We start from the raw sequence: 25,723 nt of genomic DNA, 5'->3' as shown, positions 1-25,723 counted from the left end.
TAAGAATATAATAAAAATGGCTTAAAGCAAAATCTTAGTTTCTCATATATAAGAAATAAACTTGAAAGTATCGTAAACCTAAGATGTAAGCTGCTAGTAGCCAAGTCATCAGCCGATAACTATTCCAACGTAATGGCTCAGAAACCTTTTAAAAAATGACTTTAAAGAATGATCTATCATTTGTCTTACGTATTTAACATATTTTATTCGGTGACACCGTAATTTGGGCGTCGGTAACAAATTAGTTCGTTAACGAATACATTCGATGATTCATGGCGTACTTAGAACTAAGAATATGGAATTTAATACAAATGGAAAAATTATATTATGATTAAGCCAAGATACGCTAAACCAACTACGTTCTGCAGAAAATAATAGACATTACTGATTATAACCGCTTTTTATATTATTTTAAATACCATATCTATTTATGGAATTACAGACATGAAAAGATTATCTCTTTTCATATTTTGTATATTATGTAAGATGAAATCTAAACATATACATTTATATAAGTCAGATAAATTTGGTTTGTATGATGCTTACATTGTAAATAAATAACACTATCTTGAGACGAATAAATACCTAAAAACGCTTCTAAGAAAGATGACCGAAAGATATGACAAGTGAAATGAGCTCTTACACTACAATACTGTAGTCCAGATAATGTTAATACGGGATCGGTATGCAAGGTCACAGGTTCGATGTCTGCTCGATATGAACGCGTAGAATGCTTTTTTGTTTTTCTCCTGACTCACCGATCCTTTGAGCTGTATAGTCAACATTTACACTCTTGTAGTCTATTCTTAGAACATAAAAGTTATACATTGCACTGTAGATACAGATTTTGACTACCGGTTTATCATTATAATTTAGGTATCATCAATAATATGACCTTGTTCATACGGGTGTTGAGAGTTACATAAATTCTTCACCCAAATATGATGATGGTGAGATGGCATTTAAACTTAATCAGCTGCCCCCTCAAACTTCGTTTCGCCTTAATATGTTTTACTTAACCTACCTGTTCTCGTACATACCAACACACTCGTATGGAACATTTTGCTATGCTACCACAGACTATTCGCTTTTCCGAAATAAGTACTAAATAAAAATAAATTTATATATTTTTTTTCAAGTCCTCTCCATGTAACCTTTCTTAGAGTTCAAGGAGTTAAAACAACATGTGTGTGTACTTATGTACATGCGTTAGAAGTTATACTTCTTTGGCGTAACAAGATAAAAATCTTTTCAAAAATTTTATCTTTCGCCTAAAGGATGATTCACGGTACACCGTGTCGCGACCGGGCCGGGCCTCGGCCGGGACACGTCCACCGTGCGCCGGCCGGGACAGTGGTTCATGTTATACCGGGCTGTTTGGGTGTACGCACGTACGTGTTTGGACGACTATATCTGTTTTTGTCAAAAAAAAAACAAAAAAAAATGTAACCTCACTAAGATTTGACGTTGACTGCTCTGCGGGTGCCCGGGCGCCTACGTTCATGTTACGACGTGCCGGGGCCGGACCGTGCCGGAGCCGGGAAACAATACCCACCGACATTACAACGCCGTGCCCCGGCCGGGGCACGGTAAGGGCACGGCCGAGCAACGGTCAGGCATGAATTTCTTCATACAAAAGTATATCATTAATGTTAGACCGTGCCCCGGCCGGGGCACAGCCCGGTCGAGACACGGTGTAGCGTGAATCATCCTTTATTCTACGTTTGTAGAAAAAACGACACTAACAGTAGAATAGAATTTACTTTCATCAGTTTTCCCTCATGCGTCAAAAGAAATATAACTTCAAAAAACTAAAATGTTGACTATAGCTAACTTCAGGGTGTCGGTTTTTTGTGACGGTGTGCGCGTGCATCGTAAAAATTTACTCTCATAATTTTTCCCTAACGCGCCAAAAGAAATATAACTTCAAAAAACTAAAATGTTGACTATAGCTAACTTCAGGGTGTCGGTTTTTTGTGACGGTGTGCGCGTGCATCGTAAAAATTTACTCTCATAATTTTTCCCTAACGCGCCAAAAGAAGTATAACTTCAAAAATATTTAATTAAATTGGTCCACCCGTCTTTGAGTTTTGCGCTTAGCGCGTTTTTATTTACTTAGATTAAAAAAAATACAATTCAATTGTCTCATATATTTTGTTAAACAACACATTATATATATATATACCTTTTAACAAAAAACAAAATAGATCAGTAGTAAATCTTTATTCCGTGGTAGGTGTATTTATGGCCCTTGAGTTCTCTAAGATTTATGCTCCCTTGGTGGTTGACCTGTAGATTTAGGGAGATGTTTGAAGGACGGACCTTTACAAGTACAGCCACCTGAAAATATTTCCTAAGGAGTTTGCTATAATTCGTTTATGGATATTATAATTGTCTTAAATAGTTATTTGATTAGATTTTATAAGACTTATAAGTGGAATTGAACATAAAGAATCAGTCTAGAATAACAGTAGTACCTTATATTTCTTCTGATAGCCTTATGGCTAGGCGCGTGTTTCTCAAGCCGGAGGTCGTGTGTTCTAACTTCGACTGTGCATTATACTCATATATAAGAAGAAAAAACATCGTGATGTTGATCGGCGTGTTTTTAGATCCATAAATTTATGGCATCTGTCTGTCACAGAAGACTGACCAACTAATGTTATTGATGGTGATACGGTTCTAACCCCATACATAAATATTTTATTAGTATGTAAGGATGGAATAAATAAACACATGTTATGGCGTAACCTATTACACTTTTTTAAGAATTCATTTAAAATTATATGTCATCAAATCGTCGCTTATCAAATTATTTTTTAAGTGAAATATATAAAATTAATTATAAGTTTTTGGGACCAAAAACAGAATGCTGTGCCATAGCAAAAGATAATTACAGAATTACCTATCTAATGTTTGGAATCTTTTTCGTTCATTAGCATGTAAAGATTAAATTTTCGTGTTGGCTCCGTTTCCTATGACGTAATCCACAGTGTTATTATAAATACAAACGGATGCTTTCCTGTGGTTAATTATTTGTTTTACTTTAAACAATTAAACCATACTGAAATCAAAATATTGAATTTGATTTTGATTTACTAAATGTACCTACAGCTATTAAGAAATATAAATAAAGTCCCAATGTCATCTATATCTTGAAATAAACCCAATAGATTTCGACTCCACATACGAATATTGCAGAAAACAAACACGAAGATAATAATTAATTAAAATAAACAAACTCTTTGAAAACAAACTGCTTAAAACAATTTCGGCTGCAGACTGATTTAAATTGCATCGTTCATCTGTCACCCTGCGCTGCACTTCCTACATGTATAGGCAAGTTCAAAATCCCCCAGTCTGGCCGTCTAGCCGTCTGGATTAACCCCTATCCAGGCCTTTCAACCACCCTTATTGCCACGCCATAAGGCCCATTTCCTCATAAGTACCACTACACCTTTTTGTGTCTCGTTCACGGAAGAACTCACCCTATTGTATTCAATTAAAGTCGTTTTTTGTTCGTAGCCAGGACAAAGGATTCGTTGCTAGGCGTTCGTAGAGGTAGTCATCAACGCGTTAGGAAAATTCGGGATTCTACGAAAGGGTAGCGGAGACAATTTGATTTTAACGTTCGGGAACATAAAAGCTTCTTTAACGGGAAGTAAGTGCTTTAAATAAGAGTGTGTTTATGATAAATGTACCCTTTGTAATACGTAAAACGAAGTCCTGTCAACTCCAGTGTCGGGGCAGACACTTTATTGTGTTTCACCTTACTGAGAATTCTGTTTTCATTAATTTTTCACGACTTTATCCACTAAGCAGTTATACTGCTTAGTGGATAAAGTTTTTTAGACTTAGTTTAAAGTAATTCTCAATTCTTAGGTTCATCCAATGATTATGGCACAAAGGGCCTTACTTATAAAAATAATTATCAGTTAAACAGATGGACATAACTACATCTGCCACTATTGATAGTGGTTACTGGACTTCAAAAAACTTTCTAGGTAAATAGCGAGGCATCCGAACTCTGCCTAGAATGACTGTGAGTTGGACAATTGAGATGGTGATGGTACAGTGGTTTACATTCTAATGTACCGAGTCATTAGTATGATAACTCTTTATTTTGTATGAAAGTAATGTATGAAATTTGAATTATTATCCGTAAATGGAGTTTAAACATTTGGTATATTCTTTTCTTTTTTGTAATGTTTATCGCTCTGAATACATAAAAAAAAGGGTACCTACTAAGAAGTTGACAACATCACTGGCTTGGTAGTTTTAGGATTAATAAGAACATTGTTTATCTAAACTGAAAACCTAAAATCTCTCAAGAAACCTAGTAGGTATCAACAATTTAGATATATAAAAGTCAGAGATATCGCTTCAGTCCGCCAGGATTGAGAAAACTCTTATTATTATCGGCGAGATAAGGTTTAGGCATTCGGTGTAATCCTCTTTTAAGACGGTTGGAACTAAATATTGATTGCTGGCTTATCCCGTTGCTTTGGAGGTGACAATTTCAGCCTGAATTTTTTCATTCCAAATGTTGAACCATGAAACCAAACATTAGGTCCTTTCTATTCCCACATAGGTTAAAGACATACTTACATATATTTTTTATAACAAAACAATTTTACTCTTCGTGCACAGCTAATTACGATATGTTTTTTCCTCTAAAAATCAATATATCTTTTAAATGAGCAAAATACTTGTTGATAAACTTGCTCTTAAATCATCGGCTCAAAACGGCGCGGTGAAATATATCAGGTACCTATAAGTCGTTTATTTATAGTAATTTTCGTTCTCGACTCCTAATTAGCAGCGCTGATTGACATACTAAAATAATATTTCAAATTATTATTTACTTTACAACGATGTCTGGTGTTCGATTTAATATACCTACTTAAATAATTCTGAATTAAATTACTCGACTAAACATAAAGTTTGCTTTTTTGTTTAACATTTATATTATAGATAACTAATTACAAGACATTATTATTTTCAATAGAGCTGTGAAAACTGTCATAGACGGAAACGGTTTAGTCTATTTTGTTATAAGAAAGATCTAACAGAGCTATAGTCTGTAGTTGTTGACATAACCAACACATTATAGTCTGTACCTAGCAGAGATTGTTGAAATTCTAAATTTCGTGCGATTCCTTTCAATAAAAAGACATTATCCACTTTGAAATAAAAAAAAAACATTAAAAACTTGCCGTCCTTGATATATTGGCAATAAATAAAACATTTTAGTTGCATATTTCAAAAAATAATAGTTTACGGCGAATCGCAACGTCATGTAGTTAGAATAAATGTCACGTCCTCTAACCAATTTGTTATCTGACAGATTAAAAGGTGGTATATAAAAATACATTTGTTGTTAGTATGTTTTTGCCGTATTTGCATCACGCAACAATCTCCCCAGTTGCAGGCCAAGCAGCTTACACTGAATTCGGAATAGCTTTATTTCTGAGTCGTGATAACAAAAGCAGTCATTATGATGTTATCATAGGCTTAAACTAGGTATAACATGTAACTTGAAATTGATGGAACGTAAGATTCTGTGACGTATTTTTATACCAGTGCCCGTGGCAATGACCGCGGTTGACGCTGCCAGTTCACGGCCGTTTATAAAGAGGCGCTCGGCTCGCATCCTTGTGATACACGTCCGCTGAATATTTCCCTACCTAAACCTCTTTCAAGTTTTTAATTCGACCCGACGAATGCACTCTCTGGAGTATTCATTCTGTATACGAAAATAAATAAACGGTTGTCGGGGCGCAGGGCGCACCCCCACATATACAAGCCGCGCACACTAACAAGACGTGGGGCGGCTCACGGCTGAGGCCCAAGGGGCGCTAGTGTCGCTCAGTCTCGTGCCGAACGTCGCTGTTGCTGGCCGTCTCGTATTTGTTTAGTGCGATACAATCGGAGTGATAAAACTAGTTACTCCGGAACGACCGGCTATTCTACAGTGCATTGTGAACAAAAACTGCTGTAAAGGTGTATTTTATATTGGTGCGTATCTCTTTTGTGGACAAGGCGTTTACAATTTACATTACAACCATTGGATTCGTTGCGTAGGTCCAAAAACGTAGTTTGTGCTTAAGACGCCGCATTAATAAAATACGTTTCTATTTCCAGATAAACTGAACGGTTTCGGGAGCCGTTAGTGAAACAAAGGCATAGTTTATGAAAAGGTGAACTTGTAACAATCGAGAAACAGGTATGTATTTTTTTGAAATGTCTTAACGGTCGCCACGTTTAAACAGATGACTAATATTTGATATTTCATTTTTTGTCGAGATTTTGTCATATTTATATGTTATAACGATGTGAATAAATGTGCGTATTTTTCCATTTTAGGTCAGTGACCTCCATTTAGATTTATTATAGGTAATGTTTTTCGCAAAACTTGCCGTATTATTACTTGTAGACTTACGTAAGCCGGTTTATGGATGGCGATTATAAATTTAGAAGCGTGCAACTAAGATTGATTGGATTATCTTTGGATTGTCTATAAATGTCAAGTTTAAGTATTGCATAAATGCTAATAGAATTCAGTTTAGAAACTATACGTAATTTTACATATTTCTTCAAAAATCATTTTAATTTTCCTGTTAGCACGTTGACTTATGACATTGAGAGTCCTTGTTCTTTATTCTGCTTGGATTTTAAGAAAAAAGATTACCTGTTGCGCTTGTCATTCTAATCTCGGGCTCAAAAGTAGGTCTTATATGTTACGAATTATTATGAAACAGCCTGCGGCCGCTCACGTAAGCGTAGCCACGCTTGCAATTTCTATACCTACAGACAATGACATGAATAATTTTGCTTTGACAGACGAAAATTAACAAATCGAATTGCATTGTGCAAGATAATCACAAATTGCTGAGTTGTTTAACTATACAAATTGAGGTGCTGCATTAAATATTTTCTATTGCAATCTAGGATGTTAAGAATAATCTTATACAGATCTAAAACTTTTAACTAAGAATAGTTTTAATATTTTGACCACTATAGTTAATATGTACCAAACTTTAAAGCATTTGAACTTAAATGTACCCAGTCTTTCATTTGAAATTGTTTGGCTATTTAGTGTTCAGTTCAACAAAGGAAATATTTTGTTGGAAACCAAAAGCAAAACATCACCTGATTTTGATGACTGATCTTGTATCATTGAGAAAATTAAAAACCTAAGTTCAACAAAAGTTTAAAATTTCAACAATTATCCATAAATTCATTCAGATTCACTGAATGGATTATTAAATTTGTAATGAATCAAAGTTATTTGTTCTGTATAAAGTAATCATTTACAATGAAACTTATAAAACAAAACCAGATTTTCAATATAAATATATTATACTTTATACTTTGAATCTATTACTATTTGTTTACTTAACTTAATAAAGTAAAATATTCGTTTATGACAGAATGCTGTTAATGTATTCTAATAAAAACACAACTTATGTATAATTTTGCAATGATTAATAATTACATCTTGTTGAAATTACTGAAGTGATAACAATGGTATTAATCTAATTCAATGCAATAATTACTCAATCTTACTGTTAACAGTTATAAGTTGATTTCCTTTCATATTATTGAGCATAAAGTCAACAGAATATTAATACTTTCTGGGTTCAGCCCAGGGTTATGTGTAGGTGAAGATTGAACTAATAAAAACAAAGGAATTGGACTAAATTCAATATAGCAGTGATATCCATTTTGTTAAATAATCTTGACTGTTTACTCTAATCTAAAAACAGTAGTTCATTTGTGTACATTTTTTATATACAAATAAAAATGTGTGCGTGTACTAGGTGTACACACGTAAGAAGTGAAACTTCTTTATGACCTTATTTTTCGAAAAATGATCTACTATATGCTACTTTACAGAAATTGGTTAAATAAAGTTAAATTAGATAAAGTTTAACAAAAGGCTTTTATTATCATAGACATGAATACAAATACAATTATTTCATTTTAACTTATTACTGTACTACTATGTAGTACTAAGATTATTACAGAATTTCATTAATTGTAATAGAATTATTAGTATTACTATCATTGTTATCGTTATTATATATTTTTGTTACTAATGGCTTCGAATCTCTTCGGATCAACCGTGGTAGGGACAAGAAAAAATTGGCGCGTAACCGAAAAATGTGACAAATGTGTGTAAATTTTTTTCCAACGCCGATAAAGAAGTTTGACTTCAAAAAGCAACATGGCGCGTAACCTGCCACAAAATTTCTCCCATACGTCGATAAAGAAGTTTCACTTCAAAAGATGGCGCGTAACGGAAAAATGTGACGCGTAACGAAAAAATGTTACACTAAATTCTTTTCCAACCCCGATAAAGAAGTTTCACTTCAAAAATTGTTTTTTTTTTTCATCATGTTTATCATGTGTACAAAACGACCAGATGAATTTTTATATTTACTTTTGAAGGGCACGGTTTTTTAGTTTTAATGTTTATAATTAACTCTTACTAATCTATAAAGGAAACCGTCTTGGTTCAACAATTTATAAAAAACGGCCACGCCTTTTAACACAAAAGGAAATCGGAATATGTAATTTTTATGTTTCCCACGCGTTACGCTATAATAGCACTTAGTTGAAAAGAGTTTTTGTTTCATACGTATCCTACAATCGTGTCAAACGCGAATTAACCTTTAAATAATTTTAAGTTACCGTAAAATATCATCCAAATTCTTACTCACAAACGCCTACAGCTATCTCAAGAAATTTCTTGCTTATGACAATGACAAATATCAAAATTGGTCTGGCGTTGGACAGCTAAAACACGGTATAACCAACCGCGTATCAATAAATAATTGTTGGTTAGTGAGTAGTTGCTTCAATTTTACGCCAGGTACTTCGGTATTCAACACAAAACTATTCACGGAAATCTATTCTTGTTTCACTTTCTCCGGTTGAGAGGGAAAGGGACGAGAAATATTTTTGGAAGATCACGATGTTTATTTCCATCCCGCTTGCTCTTGTATGGAATTGATGTATTCATGGAATCGTTATTTTTAGGTTTTGTTTGCTTTAAAGTAGTAAAAATATACAGATGCAGTTAGTGTCATAAATAGAGGCGATGTCTAAGATTCATTGAGTTCCTTCACCGTATTTGAAAACTATACTTTTATGAATAGACTTTGTTTTAATACTTCCTCAGTACCTCTGCGAGAACATCAAATTGTTTAGTAAGCTAAATTTAAAAATATTTGATCCTGAAATTGATAATGTATATACCAATATGTAATAACCAATTTCAGGATCAAATATTGCCCATATGGGCATAGTTAGATTTTTTGCTTTGTGGCATAATGGACTAACGAAAAATCTTTATTCATATTTTGATTTCAATTTACGTTCATTTGATAAAATAAATATTGATAAATGTACTGTTAAGTTTTTTAGTAAATTAAATCAAGATATCGCACAATAATTAAGTGTTAGTAAAACAGTACGCATAAAATGGTCCGTTACGTCACTATATTCAAGTAGCTATAATTTTAAAACTATGTGGTTATTACTATAAAATATAACCTAAATCTAATAGTAGAAGCAGTAATTTTTCATTATAATACAAAATAATACATCAAATCCTTTTTATTTCAATGCAATTTGCCTAATTTTGTCCATTACGTCACTTTCATGTCTTTTGTTACATACATATATATATATATATATATGTATTTCTCTCGTATTTACTTATATATAACGACTGAATGAGAACCATAATAGCTTGATAAAACAAACGACGTGTTAGTAGTAGTCACAATAAATATGTATTTCATTTATGTTTCGTCGCTGTTATAGTCGCCTTCTAAACGCATACAAAAATTAAAATCTATTAAAGATTATGGGTTTCATCTATTTAAAACAAACAGAAAAATTAAATCGTTTCTCATTGAATTATGATTGTAATATCTTTTAATTTCAGTAAGATATGTATGGATATGAATAGAATTACGCGAGAGTTTTTGAAAGGAAAAATCCGTAAAATCGTTAAGAATTAGAATTTCGAGCCTTCGGATCTCACCGAATGGAAGTGCTCCAGAATTTTCTTTTTAGGATACTGTTTTTAACCATTCAAAAGGTACATCGAAATACGATTGCGTTGGATTTTACAAAAAACTGGTCTGTTGAAAATATCCGATACATTCACTGCCATAGAATTCCCGATCAAAAGAAACTCCACAAACAAAAAGCTCGGCTCGCGGTTTTCCAAACCTATCAAGTATTTTTAATGGAATACGATTCCAAACTAGTAAGTCCTGTTATATATTTTATTAGCTAAAATATTGTTTAAAAAGCAGACCTTTCAAGTCCGCATCTTGAAAATGCAATAAAACCCGGTCGGTTCAAAGAGTCAGATAGGATAAAATTAATTGTTTATTGCGTCTATCTTTTAGTACAATGTTTTTTCTAAGAGTAAGTACCATGTTAGTACTTAAATCGTTTAAAGAATTTTTTTACTACTATGCTACTGCACAATCACGAGCGCATTTTTGTGATAACGCTCTGTGACTTATCAAATGATGCGTAGCCTCTAATGCCATTGTAAATTGGACTCTTAAGGTTAAAAGGTTAAGTGGCATTTTGATTGACCGTGGCAGGGGACGGGAGTTCGACTCCGGATCGCTCTCGGCCGGCTGCCAGATCGGTGTTACTGACCTTCCACAATGATTCATTGTGACATTTTCGGTACGAGATTTTAATGCGTTTATTTTCATATTTTATCTTTTTAGCTGTCAAGAATGTACACTCTAATGGATTTACTTCGTTATTTTTAAAATTCTGCTTATCTTAGAATTAACTAAAAAGGTAATAGGTTCTTTTCTAGGGCATTTGTAAGATGTACTGTTTTAAAGTAGTTTTGGTAATATGTATATTTTATAATTACATATCATGTTTTGACGGCGATTTAATAGTTATAGATTTTACTAGCTGCCCCGGGGAACTTTGTTTCACCTTAATGGGATTTTACTTAGCCTACCGTTTTAGTACATATCAACAAGGAACGTTTTGCTATGCTAACCCAGAGACTGTTCGGTTTTCTGGAATGAATTTTTTTTAGGTTTTTCTGTGAATTTTTCTCTATATATATATATAATATTTTAATTAATAAATAAAAAATAGGGGTTGATCGTAGAAGGGTAAAAATTAGGGGTTGTATGTATTTTTGTATGCTGTATCATAAAAAATTAAACAACAAACATTTTTTTTTATTTTTATTTTACTGAATATGAATATAAAATTTCATAAGAATCGCTCGATCCGTTTCGGAGGAGTATGGGAACGAACATTGTGACACGAGAATTTTATATATTAGATTAAGAGTGGACTTGAATCTTTACCTAAAATTTTAAACCATATTGCCTTATGTAATACGTTGAACACCGGTAATGCTTGACACAAAATGGCGTAAAGTATGACATTACGTAAGCCATAGTAATTAGCCATCATGCGGAGTTCCTATAACCATTTCCCATGAGTTGCGGCTAAACCACATCCTCAGACATTCAGCGAAGGGTCTGAGGTAATTACTGCCAATCATTCAATTATGGTGCGTTGGGGTGACCCGCTTGTCTGTCTTTATTTTACGAAACGGTCATTAATAAATTCAAGATTTTGCTGTACTTGGAATAAAATGCAAGATAGATAATACTTCCGTTTGGCCATATGGTCTATATCTTTTTGAAGTGAAACTTCTTTAGGCGCATAAGGGTAAAAATTTTACGGAACTTCACGAAAATGTGCAGCGTTTTTGTCGATTTTTTTTTCTTTAATATAGATGATGTGTAGTTTATTATTGTGGTGCAATTATTCACACTTGAACACCGATGGTGTTTTTAATACATATCAATATCATTATTATTTTATTAAGTAACTAATTAACACCATTTTTTCCTTGGTTTTGTATTTTTATAAGGGCACAGAATCAAGACCTTTTTTGCTAAGACCCAGTTGGCTATTTTAGAAAATGTGGACATAAGTTAGCAAGTATGATAATAATTGAAAAAAATAATTTGTTATATTATTTGGTAATTGTTACCATATTTAGGGTAGTATTTCTATATAACAACAACTAATTTTAGTTCCGGTTTTAATTAGCCTTAGTATCATTAATTAATATAGAAAGACTGTCAAAATTCAATTATGGTATTTGGGAAGCTTAATTACTCAATAATAAATTTACAAAGAAGTTTCACTTCTGACATGTGTACTTCGTACGCACGTACTTTTTTTTGAATGCAACCAGTGTGTTGTTGGTACGCAAGAAATGCAAGAAATTGGTAATTTGTCGTAGTTGACCAGAACCGTAGTTAACAAGTTTGTAAATCGCAATAATGAATCAACTACGATCGAAAGCGACAACACAAAGCATTCTGTGACTAACTTCGTTCAATGACTCAAGCACTAAATCAGTAACGCCTGAATCTACCTTCGAACAAAGATACGGCTGATGACTTGAGAAACATTAGGCCAGAGTAGCTTGGACCGTTGACTATACTGTTTCAATGCTTTGTCTAACGTTATGAACTTAACCGCTGTTTTGACTGAATATTTTCTGTGAGATTGCCACAAATTCTAGGATTTGTTATTGTAATATGTGTATTAACTATTTCGTTTGATGTTAAACCGTCGAACGTAGTTAGTTGTTCAAAATATTCATGCCGTTGAACAAATACAATGCGATGTTTACAATATAATCCGCCATTAACATGTTTCTATTTAAAATTCATATGGCACTTAGATGGGCGTCTGTTTTTATTTTTCCACGAGCGCGTGTATGTGAATGTTGCCAAGAATAATTTTTTTGCTTGGCAAGAGTCGGGATAATCAGAAAACATTGCGCGTATAAACATTATTAAGCGGGAGGTGGCATAAATATAGGTTTACTGTTTAAAGCCGTTTTATATGAGAAATCGTACACGCCTTCTTTGACCTTAATTTAATGTTTTATATCAATTATTTTAGGGCACGTTTGAAATATACGATATGCGAAGTAATTAAATAAAAATAATATCTATTGTGAACACGCAAGGTCGACCTCAGCATTGGCGACCTCAATACCATTAGTAAAAATATGTTACAACTACTTACAAATAACTGTTTAGCTTCCAGTGTTTGGATTCCGTATGCTTGCTTACGTTTAAGCTATGGAATATCTAAACTATGGAACGACTAAGTTCGGACGCAAATTGTCGGAATTCGCTTGATTATTTTGCTAAATATATCAATTAAAAATGGTTTAATCCTCCAGGTTAATACGAAAATTCGAAATTTCTGTGAAAATTACCCTTTATAAGCTATAGCGTAATCGGCTAAAAGTATGTTAAATTACAACATAAGATAACGACGTAACAATGCTAGTGTGCTCGATCAAACGGCGCATAGCAATGAGAGGTATTTCTTAACTATGCGAACTACCTTCACTACTAACCTTGGTGATACAGACCTACTTCCTCGTTGACAGTTCTACTAGCCCGCGACACTTGTGAAATGTCTCCTGCCACGGCCTTATTGACGCTTTTGCTTGATTTCAAATCTAAAGGTTGCGGCTTATTAATTTATCGAAGAGAATGAAATTGCGAACTTTATCGTTGTCTTAACCTAGCTTAAAGGGCAGCAACGGTGTAAAAGCTGCCTTTGCCCGGTTAACTTAAACCTTTATTAGAACATAAGCTCTATCCGATGCACTTGCAGCGGCCATAATGTTCTAACTTCAAACTTTACATCAGAAGTTCACACTTCTAATGGCTTCGCCCGAGATGTGTGGTCGTGTTTAGACAAGCCATTAAGAAACCTCGAAATGTAAGCCTTTGATTGATACGAAACGAGAAAGCTTCGGTGATTTATGTCGGAACGGAAACCACTGTATTTTGTTGGATCCAAACTCGAAACTATTAAAAACAGGATGTCAGTGTTGAGCAATAAAGTAATTGGTGAATATAAAGTTGAGATTACGTGATTTCCTTGTGGGTTAACGCGCTGCTCACAGAAGTAATACTGCCGATTGTTGAGATATACATTTTTCCGCGACTACATTATGTACTCACTTGAACTCGCGTCGTTCGTTATTTAAATCGCAGAACCGACTCTGTTCAAATATTAACATCACAATAGGTGGGTACAATGTATTTACCCGTCTAGCTGAGCACGAAAAACTTGTAATAGTAACGAGTGCTCTTTATCTCCTCGCTCGTTTGCATAAGAGCAAGCGAGACGCCAGATCTAGCGCGGCCAGAGAAAACTCGGCATAAAGTGATGTACCGACTCACGCGCGGAGTTGATGACCGCCGGCGAAGGCCGTACAATCGGTCAGACACCAAATGTCACGGTCATACGCAGCGGGCGACAGGAAAAACTGCGTCACAGATGAAAAAACGTGACTCAGAGCCACATGCCGGCCAGTATAAGCTGAGCCTTCTACGGCGACGTTGGAGTCACACGACGCGCCCACCGTGCTCTAAGGCATTTAAAAAAGTACCAAGCGACAACTTTGCTAGGAGAGCGGCAATGACATTGGCTTTATTTCAACACGGAAAGCGGAAGAGCGCACATTAGTTCGTTGTTCATTGCGGTCTTGTAATGCGAACAATTTTACAATCTTTATTCTAGTCGTAATACAGAAATATATTTTCCTCTTTATATTCTGTGCCGCGTATTTCTACTCGTAAACTCGATATAATAACTGGATCGGCGCTCGTTTACGACTGTCAAAATCGTATTTCTAATAATAAAATGTCTCAATTTAGGATGCCAATGTTTTATCACGGGTGTAAAGAGGCGTTATTAAATATTTTTATGCGACTTTCGTGTATTGTGAGCGATGGGGTCCGATTGCGTCGGACATAAGGCGGTTTTGATTTAAACATTACACGTCTTCGTAGAAGCGTGAGTGAGTGAGTGACATTAATTCATGAGACTATCTCGATGTCTAAGGCACGGTAGAGGGCCAATACGGGAGGCGTCACGTATGCGTCGACTCCATACGCACTCATTCTCTCTGTCCATCGATCTTTGTGTGTTCCCACTGTACACAGAATAGCTGAGAACCCAAGGTTACGTTAAATTTATCTTTATGACAGTGTTTCATTTCTTTGGTTGTTTAAGCTTCTATTATCTTTGACATACTAATTCCTTCCGGGGGGTCAACTTACATTTGTCCCTATTTCGCACATAAACACAAAGCATATGCAATGAGATAAAGATGGAATTTGCGCTTCATGATTAAGACTTGACCAACTATTAGGATATCAGAACACTTTTTTCAATGGTAATGGACCTAGACTTATAATTGGGTAGGTACTCTCACACAAATTTGGCAGGACAAGATTGTATTCGGAATGCAGTTTTATATCATGAGATCCGTATTATTGACCCCTGCTACATAACCAGTCTTAATTAAAGTTGTGAAATCAAATTCAGATATTCCTCAACAGGTCAATACTCTGAAACATTTTACGCAGTCGGGTAAGCCGTTGACCCTCGGAAACCGTGATAATTCGGCCATGCTTGAAATTACAATGTGCTGTCATTAGCAAGCCATTTGCATATTTATTTCAGTAAACAAAAGACTGTAGGTACTGCGTCAATCAAGACATATGCGACATTATTATCCTTTCTAGGGAATGACTTTTAGCTGATAACATCTGAATATATGAAGAGACTATTTCGTACTTGTCAAAGAAAGACAGACATCAAAACCAAAAAATAAAAGTTTATAAATAATGTGATAAATTCTCGTAAATATCTGTTCTAGGAAGTTTCGTTTACCGAATAAAGTATTGAAATATTTAGTTATCTCAAATTCAATTTGTACAATAAACAACAAATGTAGGTAGATAAGCTAAAATATATTTTCACAGGGTTTCTTTGAAGGCACTGTCAATTTATTCCGATATACAAGAAGGTTTGTTGAATCGTTCCTCAGAGGCGCGACTTCGGGTTGTCTTATACCTGCTTATTTTTTATTCAAATTCCTCGATACCTGGGGCAACATAAAACATATGAAAAGGGTGAGTCATTGTTGCTGGATGGATCAGGTTTTATGGGTAGGATGATTGAGCAGATTCACTGACTGGTTGGTCCGAGCTTCGGATACTAGATAAAAATATCTTTTCTCGTTTTTTTCTACTACTAACGATGTATTTGTTGATCACTTATTCCTTCAGTAAAATAAATGTGAATACATAAATAAATATACTCTACGTATAAATAATAATTATAAATAAATTTATAGAATTGGCGGTTCTTGTCATTTTGTTAATTATTGTGTTCATATCAATGTTAGTATGAATGTATGAATGATAAACGTAGCTAATATTAAATGGGAATTTCGATTAGAATGCAAATATTTCGTAGATATGTTAAATAAATCAATCCCCCGATACCACATTTCAGCTCTGCGGTAAGGGAATTGTGCTCTGGTACACCGGTAGGGCATCGAAACTCGGTTCAATTTTGAAAACCCGGGTTTTCGGGTCTAAGAGTAATCAAAACCCGGGTAGACCGGTTTTTTCGAGCATTTCGATCTTTTTATTGATTTTTTTTTAAATGCACTAATCTGCGTTTATATATCGATTTCCTACAATGAATACAAAATATAAAGGACGAGGAAGAATTTAAATAAATAAAACAGTACTTTACAAATTACAAAAACAGTTTTAATGTTTAAAAAAGTGATAAATATTTATTTTTTCTTCAGAATATTAAGTAAAAAGTAGTTATGCATTTTACTCATTATATAAACAACATAGTTAAGATATACCCTCTGACCATCTGACCACTTAAAAAAGAGAGGAACGCTCTCGCTGTCGCGTACCGCCATTCTCGAAGAGTGCTATTTCTACCCTCACAGTAGTAAGCAAATCGTCTGATGGACAAGCTGATCCAGTTTTAGGAGCAGTATCATCAGTAGCAACAGCTTGACTTAACTGTATGTTCAGTTCCTCTTCATTTATCAAAGTAGACAACTGAATGTCAATTTCTCGCAGGCCTTGGTCTGGCGCTGGCAAATTTTTAAGAGGTATATTTTGTTTTTTGGTTGTGCGTTTAATCAGATTATCAATTTCGTTTAGCATTTCATCACCTGTAGGCCGATAAAAAACAGTTTTATCTTCATTTTTCATATCACATATTGTTCTCAAAATATTTACCCGGATTTGCCAAGTACTGTAGTGTTGCTGCTTGAGTTAGTATTTTTTTTGCGCATCGTTTGCTCAATGCAGTTGCCATTTTGTTACTTAGTGGTGTCTTCATTTCATCCATTTTCTTCAATGCAAATGTTAGGGAAACATCAGCTATAATTAATGTTGCATCGCGTCGACAAAGCGCCTCGCCATCCAATATTTATTGAATCTCATCTTTATTTCTCCAGTCATCATCAGTAAATGCAATATCTGTTTTTAAATCATTTAAAGCGACGAGCTTCTCTACACCCTCCCCTCTCCACTGCTCCACACTTCACTTCATTCATGTCTTGAGATGGACGCGCGGAACGCGAATTTAACTTGCAAGGCTTGTTTTATTGGTAGGAACGTAGCAACGACGCTACTTTTTACGTACAATAATAATTTATCAAAGCGTCTATTTATTCCATTTACTTATTATTGCATTCAAAGTGGCTTAAACTTAATAAATAACAAAAACAAAAGTATTAAAAAAAAACCCGAAAAACCCGAGTTTTAAAAATTAAACCCGGGTTTTTTTGTAATCCTCAGAACCGGGAAAACCCGGGTTTTTTCGGTCCGGGTAAACCCGGGCTCGATGCCCTATACACCGGGCACAACCTGATTTGTTGGTCACACGGTAGGGATATGCCTAAAGTATGTCTTAACACACTCGATAGGCTATAATCAAGAAATGTCAGTTATTTCTTTGGCCTTTAACCGTAAACAAGAAATTCATATTTTTAAATTTGTAATATATTTACTTTTATGCCTATACGTAGGAACTTCTCGTATTCCCTTTATTTTATATAAAGGCGTAGTTGTTACATTTTAATAAGGAGAACGAGGCATATTTAATACCGAACCATCTCAAGGTACTTTCGTATAACGAGTGTGCTCCAAACCTAAGGACGTGTGAATTTACTTAAAATTAATATGTATAGAGATATCTATAGTGTTTAATTACGATGTTTCAAGTTAAGCCATCAAGTAGGTGTAATCTTGAATAGACTATGTAATTATTCACTAGTTTGAGTTATTATAAATATAACATAGTATGCAACTTTCCTTGCAAATATAAGGGTGACTTTCCTTGTGTAATACAAGAAGAGTATTATACTGTCACGAAGACGGGTTGACTGGAAGGTTTCTTGATTCTTCCACCAGTTACAGTAATTTTTGACCGTTTCAGGAGAGGGTCAATCACATATTAGGTAATTGTTATTTGCATAACGTTACTCTAGTTTTTAGGAGGCTAAAACATTTTTCCAGACAGTCTCAGAACAAGTACCTATAGTCGAGTGGGGTTCAGAAAACCCGTTTTGTAAGGAATATTCTAGAGTAAACTGTCTAGGTGTGAGACAAGGACGGAATGATACGCGAAAGAGAGGAAAGATCGGAACCTTCTCGAAGTCAAAGAGAACATTCTAGAACGCCGTACGACAAAGACGGAGCGATGTGCGAAAGAGGTAAAGACTGTGTACGTTCTAGAATTGTGCGATAAGGACGACATGCCAACTACTCAGTACCAGTCCTCCTAGAAAGTTCTCGAATATTGTTCAAAATTATTCCCGGGGAATAAGCGAGCCGAAATGCATCCAATCGAATCGAATTTCGGGTGCGATTCCAAGAGATTAACATCGAAGATATAAAGTGCAAATAGTGAAGACAAGTGATAGTAGGTACTGTTTGAAGTGCGCGGAATTGAAGTAATTAGTGACCGTATTTTGTGTGGTAATTTGCAGCTTTTTAGTGTAAACAAATTCCTTGTTGATTTGTTTAAAAATAAACCCTTGAAGAGATCTACGGCGTCTTCTAAACGATCTCCTAGCTATATATGTATATATAAAAGCACGGTTAGCCGAGTGGTTAAGCATGCGATTCTTAACCCTGATGTCATGCGTCAGAACCCCGCATGTGCAACAATGGATCTTTATTGTATACCCTCAACATTGTTCGTACTGTAACGAAACACAACGTTTAGCTATCGGCATGTCTAAGAACCAATATTCGACGTTTTCCAGGCACAAAAGCCTGAGCATTCATCAAATAAACGCAGATATACAGATTTGGCCACAAGGCCGTGACCCATAAATGAGTTGCAGCGCCCAAACTATGACCGTTGAGTCTATATAATTTAATATTTACGCACACATCCGATTGAATAAATATTATACTTGACCGTTATTAAAATCGCAGATGTGCTTACGTTTAAAGATGGCGTCTTTAACGTATTCGTAAAGCACAAATTTAACATCTGTCAGATAAATTAACTGCCCCCAATATAGTAATTAATGTTAAAATTACAATTTACATGAAGTACAATTTAATACGTTCAGACTCGAGTAATTTACATGTACTCTTCATTAATACATATTTAAAATAAAGAGTCGACATTGAAGATTTATTTTTTAACTTGCATTATATGCAAATAACGACTTACGTGGGTTGAAGTTTCTTTAGACAAAACATTCTTATAAGGGATTTAATTATTCCAATTCACGATAGGAAAATGTCTCCACAGCTTAACTATTGTAAAATATATGTATCTAAAAGATATATTTTGATTCATAATATATATATTTTGTAATTTTATTATGTATCTAAGAAATGGTGCAACTATAAAATTCAACGCTCCATTAGGGACTATTTTAACCTACCTAGCTTAGGGCAGTGAAAACCCTAGTTGCTGGTAACCTTATTTGAATTTTCATGGCTAAAGAATTTGTTATTAAATGGCTCGGTTATACATACGCCGAAAAATTTATTATTTTATTTATTTATATAAAATAAATTGGCCGTCGTGAATTTAAATTTAAGTCTTTTCTGGCACAATCAATACATAAAACATTTAATAACAAAATTTAATGCCTCAAAGCATGCATTACTCGGCTAGGATCTAGGTTGATGTTTCTCAGAACTTGACCTTCGCTTGGTCTAGGTTAGTGTTAAAGTGACCTTACGGTTGCCAGACGATAATTAATACCCCTTATTACATTTGTGTTCTCTTGTGATATTTAAGTTCTAAACTTCTTGTACAACAGAGAATTCTTTACACAATATTTATTATGATTGTCTATGTAGTAGGTACTGTGGTTTGTTCTGTGACGTGTTTGGTAAATTAGCCATGCTGGCTTATGCACTTTTCGTATTGATAATGGATTATGTGAGACGTGCGATCTGCTAAATCAAGGTTAAACAATGTTGTCTATGGTTAGAGTAAAGTGGTCTCAGTGGCTTTAAGATCGTTTCGCGATGCCGAGCTCGGTCATTGACCCGGAAAACATAATTGTCTTTTGAATTGGGTGATGTTTGTCGAGTTTGTCATACGTTTCGTCAATATGGTGCTAATTGTATGCGCAATATTTTGAATAAACATAAGTTATTTACTGTGGTTTATTTGTGTTCATAATCGAAATGGAATTTGCGTGAATGTCAACTTTTATTTGTGTATTATTTGAAGAAGTACAATTATTTGTCTAAAGAGAGAATAACAGCTATAACAGCTTGAAATAAACTATACTAGAGTAACAATTCGTTAATTATTGTGCCTACTGCATTTCTATATTTTTATCGTTGCAAATCTAATATTACACATTACATACCTAACAATAATTAAATTTTAGTTAAAGATTTTAAAATGTTGTGGAGTGACCTTCCATGGCGGTTACGGACTTTCGAAACGATTCAATTAACACGTAAGGACGAACGACAGCTGTCGGCCGGACATTAGCCTTTTTATGAACTTGTAAGATTTCTGAAAGTCTAGGCTACACCTGTCGGTGTCGCTCACATGCGGCTGAATTAATGATCGAGATTAATCAGCATTACATTAACCTTTAGGTTTCAATCAGATAGGAAATACATAATCCAAAAACTCATTTAATTACACAACAATGAAATTAATAAATTTCAACTTTTACTCTAATTCTTAAATGTATAGTAGATAGCTTAGCAGACGTAAAAAAATAATAAAAACACTTGACCAAAGCAAACAAAGGAAAAGACTTTATCTTCCCAATGAGAAAAATAAAGCAAATCTTAGAACAGTCGGCTCGAGGGACGATTTAGCGAAAATTCTAAATTTCCATTGTGTTCAGAATCGATTATATGAGCTAAGAGGTTTTTTGAACAATTCTTCGCGATCGGGCATTCAAGTTAGGTTTATTATGAAATTAAGAGGGTTCATATAAAATTTGTTTTGATTTAGGTAATTTGAACTTGTAAAATTCAATATTAATATTCTTTTTAGTAAAGTCATGTATCACAACTTGCGTTTGTACGACAAAAATGTTTTGTATACCCAAATGGCTTCAACACGTGTAGAAGATGCATTCAGGGAAGCATATGTTTGAAAATGCATCTGATATATTCTCAGAAATCTTGGTAGCACAGGTGCACGTTAGTATACGATATTTTGTTTTACGCGATGTTCAATTTGTTTAGTTTTGAAACCATTTTCAACCACCTATAACTGGCGATCACGTAGGGCGAATTTGTGCCTTAAACTGAAAAACAAGAAGGAAAGAAACGTTTTTTTGTGAGTCGAAATATCAACTTATTAAATGATGCATATTATACACGAAGTACATTTCTATAAAGGAGCGTGTTCAAGGCTCACTTCGCGTAAAGAAACGATGATAAATACACTCGTTCTCGTTCGCCCTTAACCCCACAAATGAACTACGGGACGGAAAGACCGGGCCCCGGCTATTTTCGTTGTTAAAACAAATTGAACGAGTCCTCCGAAGTTTACAAGCCCACATATTTTATTACGGTTTCCGTTTAGTCGAGACTAACTTGTAATAAGTTTCTGAGATCGAAATACCACGATGTTTACGTGAATACATTCCTTTCATGTTGCAATGTGTTTCTTTATATTGCTTGAATGTTTTCATCGCGTTATGAGGAGCCTTCTTCAAAACATAAATTTCAATTTTAAATGTTTCAATATGTTGTCAACGGGGGCGTTCACCTTTCGAACACTGATTTGCCATATCAATAAAAATGTTTTTTTAGTCTTGTAATTTACTTGCTAACTAACCCTTGTAAACTTCAATGATATCATAAATGTTTAGAAAATACTGCGTGGAAAATAACTGCTCATAAGGTAGTATTTCCAAGTGTCTGATGTCATTTTTATTGGAATTAGTTTGAGTTATGGAGCGGATGAAGCGATGATTGCTGATTCACGACAGTTCATGAGCAGTTCCATCTTTATTTAGTTTTAAGTACAATGAACGTATGACGTATGTTGTTCGTTTTACTATATCCGACGTACTCACACATCGTATAATGCGCTTTAATCGTGAAAGCAAAACTAACCTTTCATACTCATTACAGTAATTCGCATAAGCAAATATCGAGACGTCTGCACTTCTCGACTTGTTAACTTTATAGATCGTTACTATTATGCAACAATAGTGGTTACAGCATTACATAATCCATATCAGCAGTGTCGTCAAGTAACGGCTTATTATTATAACGATCGATGCAATTTTAAAACAAAGGCATTCGAGGAAATCTTAACACGTGAGCACACGTGATGAGTGTAATCTCCGTCAAAATATAACATGAACACAACCGGAACAATAGCCGACCTTTGTCCGATAGTGTTGTAATGCTTGATAATCGATGAAATACGAAAGCAAAAATTGATACGTGCGATAATGATTTTGCACTACGTACATTTCAAAATCGCTTACACAATACGTTAGATACTGAATTAATTACGTACACGATTGCCTTTTAGTAAACTGAGCAATCTAGTTTTGATAATGGCTATCGTTATTACCTTGTTCGCCGACTTGATAAAACAAAGTGAAACTAATATTCTTCGCGAGAGAAGTTCGCTTTGAAATCTGTTAACAAGCAACGATTACTATCAAGTGTCTCTTGATTTACGCTATCGCTTACACTAAATATTAGCTTCGAAAATTCAAGCTCTAGTTTAAAACGGTCCATTGGAGATTCAATACGTCAAGGACTGCGAGCGTCAGATTTCGTACAAAAGAGAAAAAATCGCGAGCCAGTCTGCCGTCAGGCCCGTCGGAATATTTAAATAACGTCTGGCTTAAACAATGGCTGTCGACCCTCTGCTTTTGTTATGCTAAAATTAAGGCTCGATTCGTCAAAACCTGTATCGATAAGTAGGGCCATTGTTTGTACATCCCTATTATTGTTATAGCTTATGGACCGTGTGGGTCATGTTTGGGCTGAAAGCTAATTGTTTGAAAATTAAATATTGCCGAAAGATGCGATGCCATTCATAAACGTTGTCACTTTCGATACTTGCTATAATATCTTTCATTGAGCTCTAGAAATGTCGGTCACCAAATTGTGCTTTCCAAATAATACCCTAATCGCTTGTGTCTGTAATCTACAACATACCTTGTACCGTGAACTTCTATAATCCTATGAAAAAATCGTCACCTGGTTATGGTTAAGATGAAATAGGTGCTAATTATTCGAGCTATAAAAGATTTAATGTAATCCAATATAAAAGCTTAGTTATCAAATTAATTCACTTTTGCATTCCATGGGTTGGGCTATTATCATTCCCTATATACTAAATGTGGAGGTCGCTCGGTATTAACAAAGTTGCAAGTCTCATAATCTCTCTTATTGACAGTTAGCATCGATGGGATATTAATTAATTATCGATATGTCACGATAGTACATCCCTAATATTATAATTGAATTAAAAGTTTCGTGTGGTTTGGAGTAGGTACTTATTATATTTGGGTCGTTCTCGATTTATGTACGTTATTTGCTGCTACTGCCATAGCCCATATTGGTCCAGTAGTTTTCTTAACTTCGACTACAGTCATGAGGTCTATCGTTCAAATCCCCGATGCGACCATAAATATGTGATTAGCCTGTATGAAATGTTAAACGAAACTATATGTCTATATATAACTACATTATAACACAACAAAATCTTACTTTATAATACACTTGGCGTCAAAAAAATCGCACCTTTCCTAAAATTCGTGTCAAGCGATTATAACTCCGAAGATCCTTCCTGTACCCTATCATTATTAGTATCATTTGAAATCTAATGAAATCCCTTATTTGAAAACTGTAGGAAATTGGCCACCACCCCCATAAAAAAAGAAAATTCTGGGAAAATGTGAAACAATGTGTATTCTGATCAAAATTACAAATAAAAGGAATAATACAAAAATTCAAAATAAACAATGACAATCCTTAAAAACTTGTCTTAAAACCTAGTGTTGCCTCCTCTAGCCCTCCGACCAGCTTGCAAGCGGTCAGTCATGGACCTTATGAGCATCACGACGTGTTCCTGGGGAATGGTGTCCCACTCCTCGATGACGACATCTCGAAGCTCATCGAGAGTGGCAGGAGCTGGATTACGGGCCCGAACTTGCCGTTTCAGCTCGTCCCAGAGGTGCTCGATAGGATTGAGGTCGGAGCTTCTTGCTGGCCAGTCCATAACCTTGATGCCAACTCGACGTAGGTAGTCCTTGACAATCAAGGCTGTGTGGCACCGGGCGTAGTCGTGCATGAACTCGAAGTTGGCGCCGACAAAACCTGCACATGGGACCACATGCTCCTCCAAAACCTCGGTGATATACCGGTGGGCAGTCAGAGATCCCTGGCCGCGACAATCTCCAGCTCTGGAGACGCACACAAGGTCTGTCTTGCCGTCGATAGAAATGCCGCCCTAGAACATGCAGGATCCTCCTCCATACCCGACGGTTTCCACGATGCAGGCTGGCTCCCCTGGTCGCCTGTAGACTCTCTTAAGAATGATGTTGGTATACAGGCACACTCGGGTTTCATCGGAGAACAGGACATTCCTCTACTGGTCGAATGTCCTCGGCACGTGCGTTTCGTAAAATCGCTTCCTTTTCGTCCGGTGGATGCCAGTCAATTGGGGGCCTGTAGCAGCTCTCCGGGGCAGCAAATTCTTCTCTCACAGCCTTCTTCTGATAGTGGAGACGCTGTCAGCTGTCCTTCGAGTAGCTCAAAGCCGCTGCTGTAGCTCCATAGCGTTGGAGAAGCGGTTCCGCAAAGACGTCGACACAATGGAGCGATCACCTCTGACGGTAGTGCAGCGACGTCTCCCGGATCTATGTCTCCTGACGTAACCTCCAGTCTCTTGGAACCGTTGGTATACCCGTTGCACTCGAAATCGGCTGATTTTCAGTTGCCGAGCAACTTTAACCTGCCGTAGGCCGAATTGCTGTAGGGCCACCACTTGAGCTGCTTCTTTGCCATGGTATCCATTTTCACTGGGTTTTTTCTTGTCGAAGCTCTTCAGGTGTGACCTCTGTAACGTCTGGATAGCGAATAACCCATAATTGACTTTTACCCCCTCGGTTTATACTCGTCCTGGGTTGTACAATTAGTGAGCCTCCAAACGCGTACATCGCCACTTTTTAATCAAAGTGCTGGCGATTTGTGGTTTTTGATTGTCCGTAAACAAATGATTATCTTTTTGAAAGCTTATTAATTGAGCTTTTAAATGATACTAATAATGATAGGTTACAGGAAGGATCTTA

The 25,723-nt window shown here is 35.4% G+C and overlaps 1 protein-coding gene across 5 annotated transcripts in view; it reads left to right on the top strand.

Moving 5' to 3' along the window:
* The window catches only part of LOC125051568 (brain tumor protein), a 260,881-nt gene that overhangs the window by 169,902 nt on the left and 65,256 nt on the right, over positions 1–25,723 (top strand). For 4 of the 5 annotated variants that reach the window (XM_047651985.1, XM_047651984.1, XM_047651980.1 and 1 more), the window contains exons 1-2: positions 5,856–6,018; positions 6,145–6,226. The gene's annotated coding sequence lies outside the window, so the exon portion shown is untranslated. Of the gene's footprint in view, positions 1–5,855; positions 6,019–6,144; positions 6,227–25,723 lie in introns of those variants that run through there. The other variant, XM_047651982.1, reaches the window with a different exon arrangement.

This window comes from Pieris napi, chromosome 8 (genome assembly GCF_905475465.1).
Source record: "Pieris napi chromosome 8, ilPieNapi1.2, whole genome shotgun sequence".
Classification (NCBI taxonomy): Eukaryota; Metazoa; Arthropoda; class Insecta; order Lepidoptera; family Pieridae; genus Pieris; species Pieris napi.
This window is presented reverse-complemented; position numbering and strand designations above follow the sequence as displayed.